We start from the raw sequence: 26324 nt of genomic DNA on the forward strand, positions 1-26324 counted from the left end.
TCCATGTGCACTGAAACAGCTGGTGAGGAAACAGCAGATTGCCCACCAAAGTACAGTGAAGATCGTGGGAAATGAGCAGAGAGAAGAAAACCAAGGAATGGGAGGAAACAGAGGGGGCTTCCTTCAAGAAGCAGGTGCCAGTGAGGCCAATGCAGGTGTCCCGAGAAAAGAAAAAGAAAGGAGAATGCCAGGCTTTTGCTGAGTGGGCTGGAGAGGAATGTGAGCTTCTCTGAGATGGGGTGTCCCCCCGCCTCCCCCCACAGCACACCAGTTACCTGAAACGAGCTCCAGGATCCCTGGGCCCTGCAGCCAGATTCCAGGAACCAGCTCTGCCTGCTAGGAGTCCAGCACTAACCCCAGGATCTGGCTTCACCTGCCAGCGGGTGGGCAACAGCCCCAGAGTCTTCTGGACCCTGACTCCGCCCACCAGGGAGCCGGCAATAGCCACAGGGTCCCCTAGGGTTCTGCAACCAGCCACCTCGCAATCAGGCTCCGCTAAACAGCAGCCAGCAGCACCTGCACAAGGCAGGGCCTGGCAACCGACCAGGCTAGAGGCCAACCAAGCCTACCAGAACTCCCACATAATCAGCCCATCACAACAGAAGGACCCACGCAGCTCTCTTAGAGGGAACCCCTAAAGCATATAGCTTGGGTGACAAGAGGAGAGTGCAGCGCTGGGATGCACAGGGCGCCTCCTACAGAAGGAAACTTCTCCAAGGTCGAGAAACGTAACTAACCTACCATGAACATGAAAATACAAATGTTTTGGCTTTTAAATAAATCCTCTAAGGTTCTAAGACCACAGGGGAAAAAAAAAAAATTCTGAGATGGGACAGCCGTGTTCTAGTGCCCAGCGGGTCATGGGGCTGCAGCTGGGTCTTGCGGACACACAGGTGTTTTCAAACCCCATTCCCTTGAATGGAAACAGACTTGCAGGGAGAGAGCTGCCTTGGGGCTGAGCAGGAAGGACCGTGGAAGCAGTGAACCTATGGCACTGCATCTTCCCCAGGGCCATGCCAGAGGATGGCATCTGTGGGCTGACCCTCTCTCTTCATCATCTCATTGGAGCCTCTCAGGGGATTCTGTTCAGCAATCTCTATGGGGAACCTGTTTCTGTCTCAGGCCCATAGCTAGTTATTGAGGAAGACTCATGCCTAACAGAACAGAGAACAAGAATGTTCCTGTTCTGTTTTTATTGGGGTCACCACCCAAAGCACAGGTCCGAAGGTGCTGAATACCTGTATTCTAGGTTCCAAGAGCCACCAGCTGGTGTGACTAGAAACCTCCCCAAAGAACTTCCCGAGGAGAGGCTCTCTGAGAACCGAGGTGGAAGCCTGGAGTTAGGAAATCAGCACGTTTGAGAAAGGGTTTCCGATTTGAGTAGTAGGGGATGAGGTGGGAGGAAAGGTCTAGAGGAAAGCAGAGGGGCCCTTAAGTAGTTCATACTTAACTTGGAAGAGAAGTAAGGGGTACGTTGTCTTCTGTCCTCTGTTTGAGAAAAGGAATCTAGGTTAATTCTTCTTAATTATACCAGAGATATATATATGTATTCTTAGTTTAATTTATTAAAGGAAAAGATAAAACCCCTTTATCAGAACCCTAGACTAAATACATACACACACACATAAACATAGATATACGTCACACACATACACATAGATATATATATATATATATATGCACATATGTATGAACATAAAAGTACAACTAGACATGTGTGGGTGTATATATATATATATATAATCTCAAATATCTATAGCAGAGCATGATGTAGTATGATATTGGGATTTTTTTTTCTAAATGGCTTTTTAGTATTCAGTTTGTCTTTTTAATAGCAAATTATTATTTTTGTTTATCTACACAGTTTGAGATAGACCAGAGAAAATGAAGCATATTGTTAAGAGCCTGGATTGTGGAACCAGATTGCCTGGGTGTGGTCTTGCACAAACTATTAATGTTTCTATTCCCCAGTTCTTCATCTGTAAAATTTGGGTATAATAGGATTTACCTCACAGGTTTGTTGTGATAATTAAATGAGTTAATACAAGTAAACCACTTAGAACACTACCTGATATACTGTAGGAGCTATATAAATTTTACAAATAGATGAGGTTTGTTCTTTAACTACTACAGTAAATTCTAACACCTGAATACATTGTATTTTATTTAGCAAGACCCCTACTGATTGACATGTTGACTCTTCTAATTTTACATTATTACAAACAATCCTGCAATAAATGTTTGATCAATTTATAACATGTTTTTGGAACATGTGTTACAATTAGTATGCCAAATGCTACTATTGCAATACATGCTTTTGAAATCATATTGATGCTAAGAATTTAATGTAACTTCTTCCTCATTTACACACTTGAGATCATTTTTCCCATCCCTGAAATGACTGGAGAGCTGTATCCCAAAGATTTCGTGAGGTGATGTCCCTTTTAACTGTCAAGAGCTCCCCATTCTTTACACTGATATTCTTTTGATTTGTTGATAATTAATCAGGAACATCAGTGGTGAAATGTCACATAGATATCATCCCAACTCTTCAATATATAGCTTTAAAGGGAGGATTTTCTCCTTCTCTGCTGGCCCTGTCATTGCCAAGCTTCCCTCTTATTAACCTTGAAGTCACACAGAACAGCCTCTCCTGTGATTTCATCATATCTCCCATCTAAAGAGATGCTATCACACTCCAAAAAAATAAATTAAAAGGACCACATCACCCCCACAGAGGCAGGTCACAGGTTTAATGTCTTTTTTTTTTTTGCCCAATGGGATTTTTTGCCTCACCTGTCACAGACAAGCCTTCACAGACTCCACTATGGGCCTTATATCACATCAGTTTGCATAGAACACTTTCATTTTTAAAATTGTTTATGAAATTCTCTTTCTTCTGATGAGGCCTGTCTTCTTTGAGCTTTATGGAAAGGAGTTATCTGTTATCTTTTAAAATATTTCTTCAACTTCACGGCAGTGATGACTTTATTAATAGAAATGGTAAAACAAATTTTTTTGTAAAATCTTTCCAACATCTCTGCAAACTACACAGAGTGAAAAACATCTTTGTCAGATGTATATGAAAAAATATCCCTACGTGCAGCTTTTCTTGGATTAGCACAGTTGCTAACATACAGGGCTGACCCCAGGCAAGATGCTGAAGGCTGTGGAGTTTGATGTCAGCATCCTGGCCTTTCTCTTCAATGTCCAAAAACCCCTTCACTCCTTTGGCTTACAGATACTCTACTGTTTCTCTAATCCTTTTCAGCCAAATGCCTATGCTCTCTCTACTACTGGAAATGTCAGAGTAATGAGACAGTGGAAGAATTTCCATGAGGGGGCAACAATTAGCAAGAAAGGATTGTTGGGGGAGACACAGGGTCCAGAGCATGATCTTGGCATGGGATTAAGGAGAGTTCACCTGAATTGCTAAAGTGGACCAGTTGTCAGCAGCAGACATTTGAGTAAATGTAGAGTTCTGTGTTATTTCCAAAGCATCAGACACTGGGTTTGCACAAAGCTGCAGGTCAAAGCAGGCTGAGGAACAGCCTTTAGGGTAAGTTTGCAAATGAGAAGCTTCCAAGTTTGGGTTGGATTTGAATACAGACCCACAGTACCAGGATCAAGTAGGTATCAAGTCTGCAAAAGGTAAAACTCTGGAGCACATGAGGGTCAAGGGTCTGGCCTCAGGAGCAGGTAGATTTGTTGTATCATGGCAAGTTGTATGACTAGTTCTTTTTTGTAAAATTGGTTGTGGAAGGGAGTTCCCTTTCACTCAGTTTTATAAAATTCCTGTGTCTGGTAGTGTATATATGTCCATGCCACTCTCTAACTTTGTCCCAGCTTACCCTTCCCCCTTCCTGTATCCTCAAGTCCATTCTCTAGTAGGTCTGTGTCTTTATTCCCGTCTTGCCCCTAGGTTCTTCATGACCTTTTTTTTTTTTTTTTAGATTCCATATATATATGTTAGCATACGGTATTTGTTTTTCTCTTTCTGACTTACTTCACTCTGTATGACAGACTCTAGGTCCATCCACCTCACTACAAATAACTCAATACGTAAAACAGATAACTAGAGGGAAGCAGCCGCATAGCACAGGGAGATCAGCTCGGTGCTTTGTGACCACCTGGAGAGGTGGGATGGGGGGGTGGGAGGGAGGGAGACGCAAGAGGGAAGAGATATGGGGACATATGTATATGTATAACGGATTGACTTTGTTATAAAGCAGAAACTAACACACCACTGTAAAGCAACTATACTCCAATAAAGGTGTTTAAAAAATAAATAAATAAAATAAAATTCCTGTGTCATAGGGGTCCTAAAGAATTGGGGACAGAGTTCTCATCTTTTAACCCTTCCTGGTCACTGCCATTACTGGTGGAGCCCCTTCTGAAATACTTTGTTTTTGACCAGCTCTGGCACTTTCTGTATACTGAATATTGGAGCCCTGGATAGCCCCCCAGAGAAATCCGTCAGTCCTGCTGGACATACAGACATCGCTGCCCTTCTTCCCACTCTGAACCTTCTAACATTACTGGAATGCTGATATATCCCACTACTTTCCACCTCAGTGCCTTCTTTGGGTCGGAGTCAAGCCACCCCATCTGTTACAGCACAGCTCTTTTCTAATCCAAGTAGCCTCTTCCATCCCTCCCACCCTTGGAGGGAGGACTCCTTAGTTATCCCTTTCAGAGTCTAACTTTCCACACCCAAGGTGTGTACCTCGACATCAAATAAAAGCTATCAACACATATCTAAAAGAAATCTCCTTTTGATTATTTTGATTACTCAGAAATATATCAATTAATCTGTCAAGATCTCCCCTTTTATATATATATTTGCCTTTTCAACTTTTTCTGTTTGTGAGATAAGAGGATTCTACTCTTTACCTGTAAAGGTTTGGAATCAGGCAAAGGATGGGGCAATTCCATGGGGTTTTATTTATTTTTTTTTGTCTCTTTTCCATTTAAGATAACATTACACCTACTAGCCTAGCATGGAGAATAAATGTGATTAAGTTATTAGGGTTCCAGGAAAAAAGTCCTAAATGATGGTACATTATAGCACTGGACTTATTTAAGGTTCCTAGAAGTCTAGTCCTATGACTTCTTGAGAGTGGAATGTTTTTATCCCAGCATGCAGAGCCTCTTCTGCTCTATCATGATTTTGTCCAGAAGACCCTTCTGCCTTTTCCTGTCTCAGCTGCGTTTCCATGCTCCCCTCACTTTCCTCATGCTCTCTCCACTTCAAGACAAACCTTCATCTTCTAACTCTCTCTCACCACGTGTAGGTCTTCATCTTGCATTTTCTGGTACATTTTAATTATTTTTTGATAACATTCATGAATTTTTAAACAATAGACTGCCATTTCTGACATCCCGGGACATTTGCTTTTTATATTATTCCTGCTTTTATTTATGAAGCTCCTGACAAAAAGATGAATTATAATTCTTTTTCCATATTAATGGAGTTGTCTAAACCAACTTTGATCCAAATTAAAATGAAAAGCGTGCTGGCTTATTTGAAAACTGAAAAGGCAAGCCATGAGCGCACCATTGACAAATTTTAAAATTAAGTCTGTATTAAAACACCTACCGAATAGGTCTTGGCCCAGGAATCAGCATTTTAATCATCATCCCAGGTAATTTTGACATGGGTGGTATTTAGATCATACTTTTTGAAGCAGCACAATGTTTTCTGTTCTCATATAGATATTTTTATCTAGATCAGTGGGTATTTAAGCTAATCTACTCTCGTTCAGTGCAAAAGGAGTTACAGTGTTAGATGAAGCATAGTCCTATAAAATGTTCTTTTTGGTAAACTTAACAGAGGAGATTGTTTACACCGTGTTGAGCTAAATATAGAAAAACACCAAACACTGGTGTTTGAAAGAACCGAGCTCTGCATTGCTGCTCTGCTAGTAATTTTGTGTGTTGTTCGGCAAGCCATTTAACTTCTTCCAGCGCCCATTTCCTTATCTGTAAAATGATAGTAATAATAATATGTACTTTAGAAGGTTGCTGAGAAGATGAAATGCATTAATGTATGGAAATCACTTATACTTTCTAGCACACACTAGGATTTCTGCAAATAATATCTATAATAAACTTTGTTGCTTATTTTCTAACTTCTATATCTATAGCAGATATAACTTTGGGTGCATATATGAAAACTTGCATGCACATACACAGATATACAGAGGAGGGGGAAGGGAAGAGGGAGAGAGACAGGGAGGGAGGGGGGGAGGGGAGAAGGAGGAGGAGAGAGGCAGGGGGCAGGAAAGGAGGGATTGCTTTTGGAAACTCTCTAGTCTCAAGGGTTACATATCTTACCAGGCAAAATTTCTAGGTAACTATTTTAGGTACATAAATACAAATGTGTATGAGTGTAATTTGAGAGAGAAAAAAGCTAGGGGTACCTGTGAATTTTATCTCTGTAATAAGCACTTTCATCTTTTGATTTACTCTTCCATCAAGTAAGGGATTCCTTCCCATTGCATCTTTCTTTGGAGGGAGTCCTGCAACTTCCTGTACTCTATCACGGAGGTGCTCACATATGCATATACAATGCCCTTTTACATGAAAGAAACAAATGGAAAAATACTTTCACACAACCCGAAGAATACAGCTTTGGGATCATCCAAGAATGAGCTCTATTTCTCTGTCTGTACTTTTGGGAAACCTCTGTTTGCATCAGTGCCCTACAATATTATTTGACCTTTATGACTTAAAAAAGGTAAAAATATGGGCCTGAAAACGAGTTAACAAAGTGGAGGTGTAAAGTGGTAGTCGAAGTGACCTACAATATGCTTATGTGGATTCCTTTTCACTTGGTTTCATTTCATCCAATCAAAAAAAAAAAGCAAATGTAAAAATTGTTATAGAAGTTGGAGACTTAGAATCCGTGGGAGAAGCACGCCTATAAACTGAAGACTGTGAGACTGGCCTGGGAGGATCATTCTGAAACCCAATGGAATTGAGTATGTCACCTCATTAGTAAATATCATTTTCATAATGGGAAAAATAAAGAAAGGCAGAAAATAGCCAAAGCAGCCCCACAACAGCTCAGAGGTGATGACAGCTCAGATCTCACATTTCCAAACAGAGAAAAACTCTCCGAACTCTTGAGTTACAGTAGCCAATTACTTCTCTGAGCTCTGTTAACCAAAGAGAACTTCGCCGCCATTCCTACTGCCTCTCCTTCTGTCCTCTTTGTCGTGATTCTCATTTAGTCAATTCAGGTTATTCCAGTGAGGATGCTAAATTGAAAGTCCTGGGCTGGCATCTCGTTTACCCACAAGCCAGGTAGTGCTGCCAGGGAGCGGGCTATGGGCTCCATTCCTCTGCGTGCTTGGGCTCTGACCCACAGAGGCTGAGCTGTTAATGAGCAGGAGTTAGTCTCCCTGGTTCGTTCAGCCCTTGTCTTCTCTCCTGAGACTGCCAACAAGAGAAGCAATTAGGGCCAATTGTGGTGGTAGTTGGCTGCCTTTTAAAATAGAAACCATCTCGAAATCTGTCTGAGCTTGCCTTACTTTCAGCTTCCTTACAGACTGCAGAGACATTTGGTGACAATGCCGAGAATTACCCAGATTATCCATGGAAGCCTGTAATAGTCCAATTACCAACACTTGTTTGCAGTCTTATTGTGAACTTTCTCTGAAGTCGGGAAAGGATACTCCACAGTAGGGATGGAGATGATTGCGGGGTTGGGGGGGGAGGAGAAGGAGGGAGAGAGAAAGCTGTTTTGAGGAGGCAATTGTTTTCATCAGCAACTCAAGACTGCAATAGATTAGGTGACTACCAGAGGCTCTGATGTGTTTTAATAACCTTTACCATTGTGGGGAAATGGCTTTACCACAGTCTGTGGAATCTCCCACCAAGCCTGTGTTCATTATATGTTTGCTATATTGACTTGATGGAAAGTCAGCAGGCTTTTTTTTTTCCCTCAGATCCTATGTTTTCCCCTCCTGAGTTAGATAATACCAAGACTTCTAGGAAACTCTAAACAATAGCTGAAAACTAATGCGCTTATCTGTCACCTGCTTTAACACTTTGAATAGGATTTCCTTGCTTTGCATTTAGAGGAATGATGACCCAATTCAGAACAAACTGGAAAGTGAGGCTAAACTGTTACAGACTATTATTAAAAGTTCCACCCTTCAGGGAAAGAAAAAGAAACCAAAATGTATTTTCCTTCTGAGCACATTTTCCCTTGTCAGTTCAAAAAAGGATTATATAGATATCTAGTAAATGCTTCATTTCCATAATAAAATAAGTGATGCTTTCCCTCTTCTTCTTCTTTTTAAGTAGAGCTATTAATATGCTATTATTTGGAGTCTATGATCTTCTTACTTACCTCTAGCTGTCTGATAATAAATCAGGAGACACCATTCATGGAGACAAGAGATGACTACTCAGCTTCACTCAGAATTCTTCTGAACCCTTAGTCTTATCCATTAATTTCTGCAGGGATAAAGGAACCATATGGGAGAATCTTTTCATTTTTTTTCTTCTACCAGGCCCATGTTTACATTCAAACTTCACCTTTTAAAACAATTTCTAAATATTTCTCTTATAGTCAGTATCTTTTAAATTACAATATTAACATATATGCAGACCGTCATAGCTGTATTTCTAGAATACTGGAAACTGTGCAATTATGCTCATAAACCATTCGCTCGTTTCTTCTAAGAGCATCTGTGTTTCTCTATGATGGCTCATTCTGTAGTTTATAATTTTCATTTTGGAGCATTCTGTACCCTGGGCCATTCTACACTGGGCAATGGCAGCTGCATCTCTTAAGGATTATATTGAAAAATCCTGGGTTCTGCCAACAAATGACTTGGAAGAAAGGTATAAGGATACGTGTGTTTATGTGTTAATGGAGGTGTTTGTATGTTAACCAGGATATCAACTTATATTTCTCTTATTGTTCCCATCAGTCATCTTGCTGCTTAGCGTTCACTGCTGGCTCAGGACCCCTCTAGTTACTCTGACCCTGCCCTTTAGAGTACAAACAGAGAGGCTTGTGGCCCTGGACTTGTTTGCAATTTGAATGAATTTGTTCTTCATGTAGAAGGAGACTCCTCTGCCAAAGTTCCAACCTTCATGTGTTACAGACTCAGGAAAAATAGGGTTTTACAAATGTTAGTGGGTTGAACAGTGACCGCCCAAAGATAGCAAGTTCTACTCCCTGGAATTTGTAAATCTTCTTTTATTTGGAAAAAGGGTCTTTGAAGATGTAATGAAGTTAAGGATCTTGAAATGAGGGCGTTGCTCTGGTTTATTCTGGTGGATCCTAAATGCCATCCCAAGTCCCAGTAGCTAGTTACATGTGTCCTTGTAAGAGAGAGGCAAAGAGCTATAACAGACACACGAGGAGAAGGCAGTGAAGACAGAGGCAGAGAAGGAGTGAGTGGTGGGGCCGCAAGCCCAGGAATGCCAATGCCGCCACTAGAAGCTGGAAGAGGCGAGGAAGGGATTCTTCCCTGGAGTCCCCAGAGAGGGTGGCCCTGCTAGATTTGGACTTCTGGCCTCCAGAATTGTTAGAGAATTAGTTGCTGTTTTAAGCCACCAAGTCTGTGGTGATTTGTTACAGCAGCCTCAGGAAACTAATATGTAAGTTGGGGAAGGAGAGAACACAGGATGTCATATTTTGTAAATATTATGCCTCATAGACTTATTCAGTTATCATTTAGGATTTTCATCAGCACCACTCTTGGGCATTACCACCCTTCTCTTTACCCTACAGCTGCATTGTTCTGTAGCCACTAGTCGCATGTGGCTATTGAATAATTGAAATGTAGCTACTGAGACTGAGGAATTGAATTTTTAATGTTATTTAATTTTAATTAACTTAAATTTTTAAAACTTGCAGTTGATTCTGTTATTGGAAAACTTGTAAGTATGCTTGGTACACGTTAGGTATGTGAATTTACTTTTTCAACTATAAATTTTATGAAATATAAAATACGTCAGATATTATATTTCCAATGAACACTTAATATCCAAATTAAGGTGTGCTCTAAGTATGAAATATATACCACATTTCAAAGACATTATGAAAAAAAATACAAACTATCTTACCAATAAGTTTTAAATTGATTACTCGTTGAAATGGTAATACTTTAGATAAGTTATATTAAATGAAATATATTGTTAAAATTCCATTTCTTTTACTTGTTTAGATTTTTACTAAAAAAGTCTAAAATTACATACATAAAGCACATACTCTTTCTTTTGGACCATACTGCCTTACTGTCACTCTTCTGAGTGACCCAGCCAGGTAGTCCTAGCAATAAATCTGGTTTCCTGTAGCTTATGGACCAAAGTATTTATCAGTTTGCCATTATCTTGGGAAGAACTATGACCACATCTCCATTCTCTTAGATGGTCAACTTATTGGCCTTTTTGAATGAAAACAATCTTGTTTGGAACTAGAATTTAAAAATAAACATTTAACATACCTTCACTCATTACATAGCATTTGAAAAGAAAATAATTCAAGATTGCAAGATGGTGTTCTTGACCATGGTTATCCTTTGAGGATGTTTACAGGGTTTGGAGAGTAGATACTCTGTCTTGGAGCAGTTGAGTTTCCAGAGCTTTGGAAAAAATATTCCAGTCCCATTTCGCGTATCTCTTGATAGTGCTATGTGAAACAGCAATAGTAATATTTTTATTCTTGTCTTATGTGCTTCCTGGATCTTTTCAAATACTTAAAAAAAATAACATTGGGTACTTGTGTAAATAAATAAATTCATTTTAATTAAATTGATTTAAATGCCGTTTTACTTGAGAAATACAATAATATTTCTAATTTCTTTACTATTACACTGAATATAGTCTACGTTTTAAAAGAATTACTAGTTTTGTACAGTCACCATAGTGAAAAATAACTCGGTAAAACTAGAATTGTAAGTAGAAAGTTTTTTTTAATCTACTCATCTATACTGGACTGATTGTAGAGCTGAAAACTATAAGCAATTAACAACACGAGAGAAGAAAACCCCGTGTACTTGCTATTTGAGAGCAGTTCAATTTTGCTTTGCTTCTTTCTCCTCTTGACTCTTCAAATAATGCATGCTCTCGCATGTGTCCCTCCCACATCACTGCCACACCCACCCCAGATCCTGCTGACTTTACAGGAGACCTAAAAAAGTGAATTGAGAAGTATATCACTTACATTACAAAAACTACAGGAACTAGAAAGGACTTAATGGTTCCCTCATTTCACAGATGATGAACAGTTTAGGGTCAGACCAAGACTACAACAAAGGGTCTTCTGACATCACATCTAATTTTCTTTCTGCTAAATCATATTTTTTTTACTACAACTGACCTGACAATACCCTGAATGTTATATCCTTATATGATCTCCTAACTTCCCAAAGAATCTGATCAAAAATGAAAGGCCAGTTGTTGTGAAAATTATAAACTGGTGGGGGATGCTCTGACACTAGGATAGCTGTGGATATCTGCTGAATTTGCAGTGTGCTCTCTGCTCATTCACCCCTCATACTTTACCCAGAATGTTTGCTGTTAAAATAAGGTCATGTTTGTAAGGCAGGCACCCTAAAACACAGGAAGTTCCTACAGTTGTAGTTGCTGTATCCAGTGGTATTTATAAAGTCCCATGTAAAGTTTCTAAGAGGATAACTAAACTCTTAGTCATATACAAATATTCTGGACTAGAAGATAAATATATATGCTTCAAGGTTTTAAAATTAAACTTATTATTTAATATAGTATTCCAACTTTCAAGCTAAATGCTCATTACATGATTTTATGGATTCTGACATAATAGCAATATTTAAGGTGCAATTTGAAGAAAAATTAATACCTAAGTCCATATTGGCATACTTTTAAACACTTAAAAAGTGCTATGTATTTAATATCTAAGTTTACTTTTCAGTGTTCATGCATAAACTTCAAAGCTGATATTGTCCGTCTTAAAACGTTTCTTTCCACTTTACATCTTCCTAGGTTATATTTGATGTCCTGTTTGTTCTAATGACCTGAATGTTGGTCCACATGCAGAGATCTTACTACAGTGGGTATATTACTGGGTAGTTTGTATGTGGTCATGATGATTCAGTCAAGAAAAGCACACATAACCAGAGATGTTTGAATGGCTCCAGATACTGGTATGTACTTGCTATATCTACATCCTTGGGCTAGTTGCCTTTCTGAGCTTTATATGCCTAGTTTGGAAGGCTAGGATATTTCTAGGACTGTCTACCTCATGGAGTTGTGAGATAATATGGGATAGTATGATATATTCATGCACACTGTAAAATAAATTAACTATAAAACACTAGTAATTGCATTAGGGACTCTATTCTTAAAAGGTATTGAAAGCAAAGGGAAGAGAAGTAAGAGGGAGGGAGAGAACAATATGAACTAAAGAGATAAGTGATAGAGAAGACCAGGGACTTAGAGAAGACCAGGGACTTAGGATGAGTCAGGTTTATAGTCGTGGCATTGATGTGAGAGTCTTATTTTTTCCTTAAAAACTTGGAGTTTCAGCTCACTGTGTATGGCTATGAAAAATGTATTAGACGTTTTCTTACATATTGCAGTAGCAGATTTTGATAGAGAGATTGGACAGTGACATTAATCTTATTCTTGGTGCATTATTAAAAAAGATTATGCATGCATACACAGTGCTTTGTAAACTGTAAACATGCATTACAGTCGTATGGCTTATCACTTTATTGTCAGATGGTGTGTGTGTGGAGTTTCAGTTGTTGAGTGCAGCTTGCATTCATTGGACAAAGGGGTCTTGTAGATTAAAATGGAGGGCTGCCTGTGACAGGTGATTCTGGGAAGCTACTGTTCCAATCTTTTAAATATCTTGATGTTCAATAAAAGTCCTTTGTTTTTATATGTAAAGTTAGGATCAAAGGTGGGAAAAACAGAAAGAAATAATTCCTTTAGTTGCAGAGTTGATATCCTGTGAGAAACATTTGTGGGGATTATTTTTAACATCGTTATTGGAGTATAATTCTTTAAAATGTGTTAGTTTCTGCTGTATAACAAAGTGAATCAGCTATACGGATACGTATATCCCTATATCCCCTCCCTCTTGCGTCTCCCTACCACCCTCCCTACCCCACCCCTCTAGGTGGTCACAAAGCACGAGCTGATCTCCCTTGCTATGTGGCTGCTTCCCACTAGCTATCTGTTTTATATTTTGTAGTGTATATATGTCCATGCCGCTCTATCAGTTCGTCCCAGCTTACCCTTCCCCCTCCCCATGTCCTCAAGTCCATTCTCTACATCTGCTTGTTTATTCCTGTCCTGTGCCTAGGTTCCCAGAACCTTTTTTTTTTTTTTTTTCAGATTCCATATATATGTGTTAGCATACAGTATTTGTTTTTCTCTTTCTGACTTACTTCACTCTGTATGACAGACTCTAGGTCCATCTACCTCACTACAAATAACTCAGTTTCGTTTCTTTTTATGGCTGAGTAATATTCAATTGTATATATGTGCCACATCTTCTTTATCCATTCATCTGTCAGTGGACACTTAGGTAGCTTCCATGTCCTGGCTATTGTAAATAGAGCTGCAATGAACATTGTGGTACATGACTCTTTTTGAATGATGGTTTTCTCAGGGTATATGCCCAGTAGTGGGATTGCTGAGTCATATGGTCGTTCTATTTTTAGTTTTTTAAGGAAACTCCATACTGTTCTCCATAGTGACTGTATCAATTTACATTCCCACCAACAGTGCAAGAGGGTTCCCTTTTCTCCACACCCTCTCCAGCATTTATTGTTTGTAGATTTTTTTGATGATGGCCATTCTGACTGATGTGAGATGATACCTCATTGAAGTTTTGATTTTCTTTTCTCTAATGATTAGTGATGTTGAGCATCCTTTCAAGTGTTTGTTGGCAATCTCTATATCTTCTTTGGAGAAATGTCTATTTAGGTCTTCTGCCCATTTTTGGATTGGGTTGTTTGTTTTTTTGTTATTGAGCTGCATGAGCTGCTTGTAAATGTTGGAGATTAATCCTTTGTCCGTTGTATCACATTGATTGATCTGCATATATTGAAGAATCCTTGCATTCCTGGGATAAGCCCCACTTGATCATGGTGTATGATCTTTTTAATGTGCTGTTGGATTCTGTTTGCTAGTATTTTGTTAAGGATTTTTGTATTTATGCTCATCAGTGAAATTGGTCTGTAAATTTCTTTTTTTTTGACATCTTTGTCTGGTTTTGGTGTCAGGGTGATGGTGGCCTCATCGAATGAGTTTGGGAGTGTTCCTCCCTCTGCTATCTTTTGGAAGAGTTTGAGAAGGATAGGTTTTAGCTCTCCTCTAAATGTGTGATAGAATTCACCTGTGAAGCCATCTGGTCCTGGGCTTTTGTTTGTTGGAAGATTTTTAATCACAGTCTCAATTTCAGTGCTTGTGATTGGTCTGTTTATGTATTCCATTTCTTCCTGGTTCTGTCTCGGGAGGTTGTGCTTTTCTAAGAGTGTGTCCATTTCTTCCAGGTTGTCCATTTTATTGGCATATAGTTTCTTGTAGTAATCTCTCATGATCCTTTGTATTTCTACATTGTCAGTTGATACTTCTCCTTTTTCATTTCTAATTCTGTTGATTTGAGTCTTTTCCCTTTTTCTCTTAATGAGTCTGACTAGTGATTTATCAATTTTGTTTATCTTCTCAAAGAACCAGCTTTTAGTTTTATTGATCTTTGCTATTGATTCATTCATTTCTTTTTTAGTTATTTCTCATCTGATTTTTATGATTTCTTTCCTTCCGCTACCTTTGCATTTTTTTGTTCTTCTTTCTCTAATTGCTTTAGGTGTAAGGTTAGGTTGTTTATTTGAGATTTTTCTTCGTTCTTGAGGTAGGATTGTATTGATATAAACTTTCCTCTTTGGACTGGTTTTGCTGCATGTCATAGGCTTCGGGTTGTCATGTTTTCATTGTCATTTATTCTAGGTATTTTTTGATTTCCTCTTTGATTTCTTCAGTGATCTCATGTTATTTAGTAGTGTATTGTTTAGCCTCCATGTGTCTGTAGTTTTTACAGTTTTTTTCCTGTAATTGATACCTAGTCTCATAACGTTGTGGTCAGAAAAGATACTTGATATGATTTCAATTTTCTTAAATTTACCAAGGCTTGATTTGTGACACAAGATTTGATCTATCCTGGAGAATGTTCCATGAGCACTTGAGAAGAGAGTGTATTCTGTTGTTTTTGGATGGAATGTCTTATAAATATCAATTAAGTCCATCTTGGTTAATGTATAATTTAAAGCTTGTGTTTCCTTATTTATTTTCATTTTGGATGATCTCTCCATTGGTGAAAGGGGGGTGTTAAAGTCCCCTACTGTGATTGTGTTACTGTCAATTTCCCCTTTTATGGCTGTTAGCATTTACCTTATGTATTGAGGTGCTCCTATGCTGTGTGCATAAATATTTACAATTGTTAAATCTTCTTCTTGGATAGATTCCTTGATCATTATGTAGTGTCATTCTTTGTCTCTTGTAATAGTCTTTATTTTAAAGTCTATTTTGTTGAGTTATTTGTAGTTAGGCGGATGGACCCAGAGTCTGTCATACAGAGTGAAGTAAGTCAGAAAGAGAAAAACAAATACCGTATGCTAACACATATATATGGAATCTAAAAACAAAAAACAAAAAATGTTATGAAGAACCTAGGGACAGGATATGAATAATGATGAAGATGTAGAGAATGGACTTGAGGACATGGGAAATGGGAAGGGTAAGCTGAGATGAAGTGAGAGAGTGGCATGGACAAATATATACTACCAATGTAAAATAGATAGCTAGTGGGAAGCAGCCGCATAGCACAGGGAGATCAACTCTGTGCTTTGTGACCACCTAGAGGGATGGGATAGGGAGGATGGGAGGGAGACACAAGAGAGAGGAGATATGGGGATATATGTATATGTATAGCTGATTCACTTTGTTTTAAAGCAGAAACTAACACACCATCAAAAAACAATTATACTCCAATAAAGATGTTAAAAAAAAATCTTTGGTAAAATGAACATCCCATTTCTTTTAAAAGCCAGTGAATAAAATAAATAAATAAAGTCTATTTTTTCTGATAATGAGAATTGCTACTCTAGCTTTCTTTTGTTTTCCATTTTCATGGAATATCTTTTTCCATCCCCTCACTTTCAGTTTGTATGTGACCCTAGTTCTGAAGTGAGTCTCTTGTAGAAAGCATATATATGGGTCTTGTTTTTGTATACATTCAGGCAGTCTATGTCTTTTGGTTGGAGCATTTAATCCATTTACATTTAAGGTAATTATCAATATGTATGTTCCTATTACCATTTTCTTAATTGTTTTGGGTTTCTTATTGTGTGTCTTTTCCTTCTCTTGTGTTTCCTGCCTAGAGCAGTTCCTTTAGCATTTGTTGTAAAGCTGGGTTGGTGGTGCTGAATTCTCTTAGCTTTTGCTTGTCTCTAAAGGTTTTAATTTCTCTCTCCAATCTGAATGAGATCCTTGCTGGGTAGAGTAATTTTGGTTGTAGGTTTTTCCCTTTCATCAATTTATGTCCTGCCACTTCCTTCTGGCTTGCAGAATTTCTGCTGAAAGATCAGTTGTTAACCTTACGGGGAATCGTTTGTATGTTATTTGTTGCTTTTCCCTTGCTGCTTTTAATATTTTTTCTTTGTATTTAATTTTTGATAGTTTGGTTAATATGTGTCATTGTGTGTTTCTCCTTGGATTTATCCTGTGTGGGACTCTGTGCTTCCTGGATTTGATTGACTATTTCCTTTCCCATATTAGGGAAGTTTTCAACTATAATCTCTTCAAATATTTTGTCAGTCCCTTTATTTTTCTCTTCTTCTTCTGCAACCCCTGTAAATCGAATGTTGTTGTGTGTAATGTTGTCCCAGAGGCCTCTGAGACTGTCCTCAATTCTTTTCATTCTTTTTTCTTTATTCTGCTCTGCGGTAGTTATTTCCACTATTTTATCTTCCAGGTCACTTATCCGTTCTTCTGCCTCAGTTTTTCTGCTCTTAATTCCTTCTAGAGAATTTTTAATTTCAATTATTGTGTTGTTCATCATTGTTTGTTTGCTCTTTAGTTCTTCTGGGTCCTTGTTAAACATTTCTTGTTTTTTCTCCATTCTATTTCCAAGATTTTGGATCATCTTTACTATCATTACTCTGAATTCTTTTGCAGGTAGACTGCCTATTTCCTCTTCATTTGTTTGGTCTGATGGGTTTTTACTTTGCTCCTTCATCTGCTGCATATTTCTCTGTCTTCTCATTTTGCTTAATTTACTGTGTTTGCGGTCTCCTTTTAACAGGCTGCATATTCGTAGTTCCCATTGTTTTTGGTGTCTGACCCTAGTGGGTAAGGTTAGTTCAGTGGGTTGTGTAGGCTTCCTGGTGGAGGGGACTGGTGCCTGTGTTCTGGTGAATGAGGCTGGATCTTTTCTTTCTGTTGGGCAGGACCATGTCCAGTGGTGTGTTTTGGGGTGTCTGTGAACTTATCATGATTTAGCCACCCTCTCTTCTAATGGGTGGGATTGTGTTCCTATCTTGCTACTTTTTTAGCATAGAGTGTTCACACTGGCACTTGCTGGTCATTGAGTGGAGCTGGGTCTTAGTGCTGAGATGGAGATCTCTGAGAGAGTTCTCGCCAATTCTTATTCCTTGGGACCAGGAGGTCTCTGGTGGTACAATATCCTCAACTCAGCTCTCCCACCTCGGAGGCTCAGGCCTCACACCTGGCCGGAGCACCAAGATCCTGTCAGCCACATGGCTCAGAAGAACAGGGAGAAAAAAAAAGAAAGAAAAATAAAATAAAGTTATTAAAATAAACAATAAAACAATATTAAATAAAAAAATTTTTAAAGTAATAAAAAAACAGAAGAGAGCAACCAAACCAATAAACATATCCACAGTGATAAGAAGCACTAAAAACTATACTAAGAAAACATAAAAATCAGAAACTAGTTAGTCGCATACAGCAAACCCCATGTCTACAGTTGCTCCCAAAGTCCACCGCCTCAATTTGGGGATGATTCGTTGTCTATTCAGGTCTTCCACAGATGCAGGGTACGTCAAGTTGATTGTGGAGATTTAATCCGCTGCTCCTGAGGCTGCTGGGAGAGATTTCCCTTTCTCTTCTTTGTTAGCACAGCTCCTGGGTTTCAGCTTTGGATTTGGCCCCACCTCTGCATGTAGGTCTCCCTCTGGTGTCTGTTCTTTACCCAGACAGGAGGGGGTTAAAGGAGTGGCTGACTCAGGAGCTCTGGCTCACTCAGGCATAGTGAAGACAGGGGTACAGAATGTGGGGTGAGCCTGTGGTGGCAGAGGCCAGCCTGACTTTGCAACAGCCTGAGGCATGCTGTGTGTTCTCCCAGGGTAGTTGTCCCTGGATCATGGGACACTGGCAATGGTGGGCTGCACAGGCTCCAGGGAGGGGAGGTGTGGATAGTGACCTGTGCTTTCACACAGGCTTCTTGGTGGCTGCAGCAGCAGCCTTAGCATTTCATGCCCGTCTGTGGCATCTGCGCTGATAGCTGTGGCTCGCACCCGTCTCTGAAGCTCATTTAGGTGGTGTTGTGAATCTCCTCTCCTTGTGCACCCCAAAACAATGGTCTCTTCACTCTTAGGCAGTTCCAGACTCTTTCCTGGACTCCCTCCCAGTTAGCTGTGACATACTAGCCCCCTTCAGGCTGTGTTCATGCAGCCAACCCCAGTCCTCTCCTTGGGATCTGAATTCCGAAGCCTGAGACTCAGCTCCCAGCCTGCACTCGCCCTGGTGGTTGAGCAGACAAGCCTCTCAGGCTAGTGAGTGCTGGTCAGCACCGATCCTCTGTGCAGGAATCTCTCCGCTTTTCCTTCTGCACCCCTGTTGCTGCGCTCTCCTCCATGGCTCCAAAGCTTCCCCCCTACCACACACCCACCGTCTCCACCAGTGAAAGGTCTTCCTAATGTGTGGAAACTTTTCCTCCTTCACAGCTCCCTCCCAGAGGTGCCTGTCCCATCCCTATTTTTTGTCTCTGTTTTTTCTTTTTTCTTTTGCCCTACCCAGGTATGTGGGGAGTTTCTTGCCTTTTGGGAATCTAAGGTCTTCTGCCAGCTTTCAGTAGGTGTTCTGTAGGAGTTGTTCCACACGTAGATGTATTTTTGATGTATTTGTGGGGAGGAAGGTGATCTCCACGTCTTACTCTTCCAACATCTTGAATGTCCTCCTTGTGGGGATTTTTAAATTTGCTTTTTTTAATCCTAATAGTTTAGTGGTTTTCACATATAATTTTGTATTTTTATTGCTGTTATCATTAACCATTTGTTTTGGGTTTTTTTCTCTTCTCTTTATAAAGTATATTTCCATTTGTTCTTCATCCTAGTCAGTGCCTTCTTCAGTCATTATGCCAGATGACCTCTAAAAGTAGCCCTAAATGGACATGTAAACATGATATGTGAATAGAAGTAGTTCAGTCTGATATTTCCTTTGTATACAAAGTTTTCTGCAAAGCAATAACTAAAGCTTTTTGCCCTTTTCAAACCCTCCAGTCCTTAGGAGGTTATTTTCAGTGAAGTGATGAGGAGGAAGAGTTCAAATAGGATTGATTTAATAGAGTTATGATGTGAAAAATCTTGCAACACACTGTCTGCTTGAAGTGGCCAATCATGGAAGCCTTAAACTCAGAGTGGGGAAGGAAGCTGAGGCATCCCAAAGAGGCGCCTGAATTAAAGAATGACAGCAGCTTGCCATTCCTGTGTAGAGAAATAAAAGTATTACAGGACAAGAAATAGCCAGACACATTTGAAGGAATCATCATCTGTGAGCTACAAACAGCCTCAGCCATAAATTTAATGCAAGAAAGTGTCCCCACTATTCTCCCCCAACCAATGACCCAAGAAATTAAAAGAAAACCTTCATATTTATTTTGTTTATATCTCTACTTCCTCCATGGGATCTACTTTCTCTTCCTTACCAGTATTTTATTCCTATCATCACAAAATTCTACTCTCTTTAATATTTTAATGGTGTATTTGGTTTCTTTCTTTTGTGCTATTAACTAGTCTCAAAGAGTATTGTTTACCTATGTACTCTTTAAAGCTGCTTATCAGGGCATGACAAATCAGGGTATGACAAATCTTAGAAAGGGGTTTTCTAAGAGATTATAGTAGTCATCCAGTATTCACAGGGGATTGGCTCCAGGACCCCCGCCCCCATACCAAAATCCATGGATGTTCAAGTCCCTTATAAAATGACATACTATTTGCATATAAGCTACACACATCTTTCCATATATTTTAAAATCATTTCTAGATTATTTATAATACCTAATGCAATGTAAATGCTATGTCAGTAGTTGTCAGCATGCAGCAGATTCAAGTTTTGCTTTTTGAAACTTTCTAGAATTAAAAAATAAATATATTTTTGATCCGTGGTTGGTTGGTTGAATTCAAGAATGCAGAACCCGAGGATACAGAGGGCCAACTGTAGTACCTCACAACTATGGCAGTAATGACAGCTAGTATATGGGATTGCAGATCACTGAAATGCGATGTAAAATAACTAAATAAAATGTTAGCAATGCATCCTGCTAGAATTGTGCGAATGGGCAGTACTGGAATTTTGGTGGTTGCCTCTGTACCAAGATCACTTACCCTAGTAAGGCAAATCTAGAAACTTGGTTATCGGTGGCATGACATGCATTCATGAAATGTGCAGGAAATTGCTTTGCAAATGAGAATTCCAGTTTAAACAATATCTTTTTTATTAAAAATTTATGTGTGTATGAGTATATACACAAATATAGGGAATGACTTTAAGCATAAAGAAGAAAATAAATAGGTATAATCCCATCCCTTGGAGAGAACTACAGCTTTTCTAATGTTTAGCTCTATAATCTATGTATACGTAAGTATATCTTCTTTAAAAAGAAGGTGGTGTAATATGCACTTTGATTTATAACCTGCTTTGTCTAGAGTACATTGAGACATGAAGGAATTAGAGGAAATGTGTACACAGATCTTTGAAGTGTGTCTGTGACTGAGCTGGGAAGTAGATTGGAGGGAGAGGGTAGGACTGAAGGATGAATTGTCTTGAGATGATGGAAATGAATTGGATCCAAAGAAACTACGAAACTGGGCTTTTGTGGAATGATGGCCACCTCCTGTTTAGTAACAAAAGTAAGAAGAAGGGTGTAGATGCAGGTGGGTTTATAAACAGATAAAGTGACAAGGAAATGATTAAAGTTGGTATGAGTGATTTGTTCTTGTCTTTTCTAATGAAGTCCAAGGAAAAGTCTTCAATTAATTGAAAATAGAACAGGGAATGTAGGGGTTTTGAGGAAAGAAGAGAATACATGAAAGTGTTTTGGTGAATAAAAGAGTGAATTTTCTAGTACACTATGGTAAGATTGCCAGACAGTATTGAGTTCCTATTTGAAGTTCATGATCATGCAGTTAAAATGAAACCCATTGGCTTAGCTGTTTAGATACAAGTACAGAAAAGGTGAATGGTATACAATTGACCTTCGAATAACATGAGTTTGAACTGTGAGGGTCCACTTAAATGTGGATTTTTTTTTTCCAGTAAATACTACAGTACATATTACACCATCCATGGTTGGTTGAATCCTCAGATGTGGAACCTCGGATATGGAGGGCTGACTATGGGACTTGAGCATGATTGGATTTGGGGTATTGGTATCCAGAGTGGGTCCTGGAACCAATCCCCTGCAGATACCAAGGGGTGAGTGTACTTCTGTCAGAGTTGGAGTTTTGCCAGGTGACTGTAACAGAGGAAGCTAAGAGCATTTATAAGAGAATGTAAGTATTCACAGAAAAGCACAAAAGTAGAGACAGAGGAGGGTAAATGGGATATCTTGGAAATCAAAGAATTGTGGCAGTTGGAGTACCAGAGCAAATCAGGGGGTTTGTTTAGTAAGTAGTCAAATATCAGAATGATGAAAATTGAGTTTCTTATGAGCACAAAGTGCAGTGTGCCCTTGACCATGTACTTGAATTGATGGAAGGCAATAGAGGAAAATGAATACTTGAAGGAAAAGGAGAAGTGAATTGAAGGATTCATTAATGTGGACATTGAATTCACTGTGAATAATGGCAACCGCTGTGGTGAAAAGGAGCTGTGTGGTATAGTTTTTTGAGGAAATAAAGGGAGTGACAAGAGATAAGGAAGCAACTGCAGCAAGTTAGGGTAAGACTGTGATTTATCGAGATGATGTGCGTTTTAAAGAAGGAGTGTTTTTTGTAAGGGGAGGGGGTAATAATAGTCTGGAAGCCACAAGGGGAAGCAAGGAGGACACTAACTAACCTGACTTTCTGACCCTAACATAACAGAGTGTATAAGACAAAACACAATCACTACTTGAGAAGGTTAGGGAAGAAATTTTGTTCTCAGAGGAGAATTAGGTTTCAGCTAAGATAAGGAGGTAAAGGGAATGTTCTGAGAAACTAATAATAGAAAGAAGCTTGGGAGCGTGAAGAGGTGGGAACTGAGTCTGAATCGGAGATGAGCAGAAAAATAGGAAGATGGGTCTGGGTGAAAACAAATGTTCAGAGAGATCTAGGTTACTGCTGGTGACTGAGGCAAGCAAGGATGAGAGGCATGGGATCTGAGATAGTATCCACAGGACTGTTGTTCTCTGAGTATGATGGGACTTCTTAGGCTGTAGAGCTCCTAAAGAAGGGGAAGGGCTGAGCCAGTGCAGCCTCTCTTCGTCTTTTCTGCATATGGGCTTCCTCATAAAGTTTTATCTACAGGAAGTGTCATATGGCTTTAAACAATTTTAAAAACTACTATTCCAGGCCATCCCTCATCAAACCTAATGTAGACAAATCCCTAGATAATCAAGAAAGGGACAGATGAACTTTTGTTCTCACATTTTCCCTTTTACACTGAAATGGTAGATTTGAACATAATTTGGTCTGTGGGTAAGAATTGAGGCAGAGGAAGCAAAAATTATCAGGAGACAGGGAGTCAAGTTGAATAAGCAGAGAGTTCTGATTTTGTTTTTCTTGTCAGACAAGATGTTGGATTTCTTGTCATGGAATAACATGGCAAACTGTGGACAACCCTATCCATTAGGAAAGATTTATACACATCAACTTTCATTCCAGGCTGAAAAGAGGGCTGAGAGCTGGGACAGACATGTCTTAATGGTACTGATTCACAAGTAAGTTGAAATGTGCCCCGTTCCCCTCCCTCTCCACTCTGTACAGCAGATGACAGCAGCTTCTATTAGCTAACATTTCATTTGGTGGACAAAGTTTAGGCAGTAAGACAGACCATTTTATTCTGCCCTAGACTAGTTATTTTCCATCACAGACGCTGTGCTGTCAGGGACATCAGGGCTTTTAGTCGCCCCCAACCTCCTGCTCCTCCTCCTTATTCTTTTTTTTCAAATCCGAAGTAACAACATCTGGATAATTAGAATGATTAGCATTCTTTTATAGCTAGAATTCTTGAACATTTGTGTTGGCTGAGGTAATGGAATTTCCCCTCACATAATGTCCTATCTTCAGCAATGCTCAGAATCATAATTTTCCTATTATGAGAACTCAGTTCTCCCTTTTGGGGCAAAAATCCAAGTTATCTCTAAGTATAGATGAGAAGTAGTTTCCTAAACCAACACTTGTCAGAGAAGTTTCTCTTTCAGAAGTTTTTTTTTTTTTTTTTTTTAAATACTCTATTATCACTGTGCTTACTTGATCATGCTGATTAGTCTATAATATTAGATATGATTTTGATGTTCCCCTTCCTATCCATTCTATTGGACTGACTTTCTCCTCCCTGTCCTTCAGTTCTTTCTCAGAAAAGATTTCCATGATAGCCCTTAGACCAGGTTATGTGCTGTTGTCATTTGTATCCAGAACACTATATTTTTTTCTTATCTTATCATTTACATCATTTTTTTGTTATTGCTTATTTTGCTTCCTCTTTGTCTGTGAGAGAGGAACATATACCTTGTTAATTTTTATATCTCCAATATCTTGTCTCAAATATATGCTTAATGAATATTTATTGAATGAATAAATAACACATTTTTGAATTTGGAAAATTAATATTAATAAGAATTCATCTTGAAACTGCTCATGAAATTACTTAAAAGTAAATTCTCTCACCTTCAACAGATTTCTTTATTTTATTTTCTAACACTAGGCTAATTTCAGTACCAAATATTCAGAGAGCACTCAATGTTTGTTGATGGAACAGTAGAAGTACATTTTTAGTGTGTATCCAAAGTTGGGAACGGTGAGTTCTGAAAATAAAACCAATGATATAGTTCTTTTGGAGGCTTAAATAGTTCCATGTTTATAAGAAACTGCTTCAGAGTTTCACTTCTAGTTCTTTTACCTCCATCCTCTTTCTTCCTTCACTGTGTCTGAAGAAACTAGTTTTTACTATTAGACTATTTTTATTATTTTCTCCATTCAGGCAATGTCTAGTGAATATTCCTGACCAGATTGATTTTGATCAAGAAAGGACACATTTATTCAGAAAATAGACTAATTTCCTGCCTTCCATAAGCTTTCCATTGAACTTCAAGTCAGGATATACTACTTATGCTCAGGAAGTGAAATTGGATACTGCTGTGCTAAAGGACAAATCAAAAAGTGTGTTCCTTGTGGATGTGAGGCAGTTGTTTCACATAAGGGACAGGATTATGAGTGACAGAATTGTAAGTTGTGGCAGTTGAGGTGTTAAATAGAAAGGCTAACATCAAATCCAGATAATCAGTATAAAACCAGAATTCTGTGCAAATGTCCCTGTGGGAGTAGGATTATCAGGTAAGGAACAGGCACAGGTAAGCAGGTCAGGTTTTTAAAAAAGGAAAAATGTACAAAGATCTTGCTGTCAGATGAACAAGAGCTTTCACCTGCCTTCCTCTCTAGGCTGGGACCCATAGTATGACTGAATCAGGTATGGTTTGGCAACAGATGATGCTTGCCATACCCTGGCCTTTGCCATCGAGTCTTTTGTCTTGTATAATCCACCCACAGAAGAATATACCTGATGTGATGAATTATTTGATGCTTAGGTTCAGAACAGATTTTGATAATTTTGAAATATCAGTGAGTATTTTAAATTTAAGTTGGCCAATGAGCCTATATTTCAGATTTTATATCCTCTTGGAAGCTATATTACCCTCATTTTATTGAGGGCCCACTATCTACAGAGTACTGAGATAGCTACTGGCTCCAATACCCTTGAACTAAAGATTATATTCTAGTAGAGTGAGAACAGATATGTAATCAGAAATTCAATATAGTGTATAAAGAGAACATGGAGGAAAAGTACTAAAAGCCAGTCTACAGCTTCAGAATAGGCTGCTTGAGCATGGTAGCTAAACTAATTGTTTAAGGATGAATGTGATTTAGCCTTGTGAGGAAGAAGGGGAAGCTATTCTAAGTAGAGAGAACTTTGTGAACTGGGTATGGAGATGTGTGTGTATGGGGGCGGGGTGTAGGGTAATTAAAAGCCTCTCCAAAGACTATCGGAAATGTAATAGCGAGTTAATCAAGGCTTTGATTATGAAAGGTCTTTTATGCTATATTAATGAACTTGGAATTTATCCCAAGACAGTGATTTAAACATAAAGGATATGATATCAAATTTTTGTTCAGGAGACTCTGAGGAGTAGCTATTTGAAGAATATAAAACAATGCAGAATAGTAATCTAAGCAATAACCTGGGTCAGAACTATAAGCACCCAAAGTAGAGTTTTTTAAAAGGCGGGGGGAGTATTTGTGCCACCAATAATGCAATTATTTCATCATTACTACTTAGCAGGCTTATTATAAGATTTTTTTAAAGTAAAGTATTGGAAATATATTTAGATAAAGTGAATGACATGTACATATTGGGTTCTTAAACTAAGTAAGGTATTTGAGGGATCACCCATTGGGATGTACATGAGAATCAAGCCAAGAATAAGTTATAAACTGAACTGAGACAGATGAGCTTGAATTTTTGTACCAGGAAGCAGATGATGGTGGAATAGAATTTTTTTTTTTCATGAACTGAGTCCATAGAAAGCTTCAGTTGACAGTTACTTGTCTGCATAAAAGCTACTACAAAACATCCTCTAATATTCCTGTGATATCCATTTGCACCTGTCCTAGTATAAAATTAGCTCTTTTAACTTAGATACATAAAATTCTCCAGAAGAAAGTAAGTTTACTTTTACTTTAGTACTTAAAGATGTCATTTCTATCCTATCTTCCATCATTTTTGTTAAAACCCCAGCTGTCATTCTTCTAGTTGTTCATTCGAACGCAGTGTGTCTTTTTTTACCCCCCTCTGGCTTCTTTAAACTCTCTCTT

Source organism: Balaenoptera ricei, chromosome 4 (assembly GCF_028023285.1).
Source record: "Balaenoptera ricei isolate mBalRic1 chromosome 4, mBalRic1.hap2, whole genome shotgun sequence".
Taxonomy (NCBI): domain Eukaryota; kingdom Metazoa; phylum Chordata; class Mammalia; order Artiodactyla; family Balaenopteridae; genus Balaenoptera; species Balaenoptera ricei.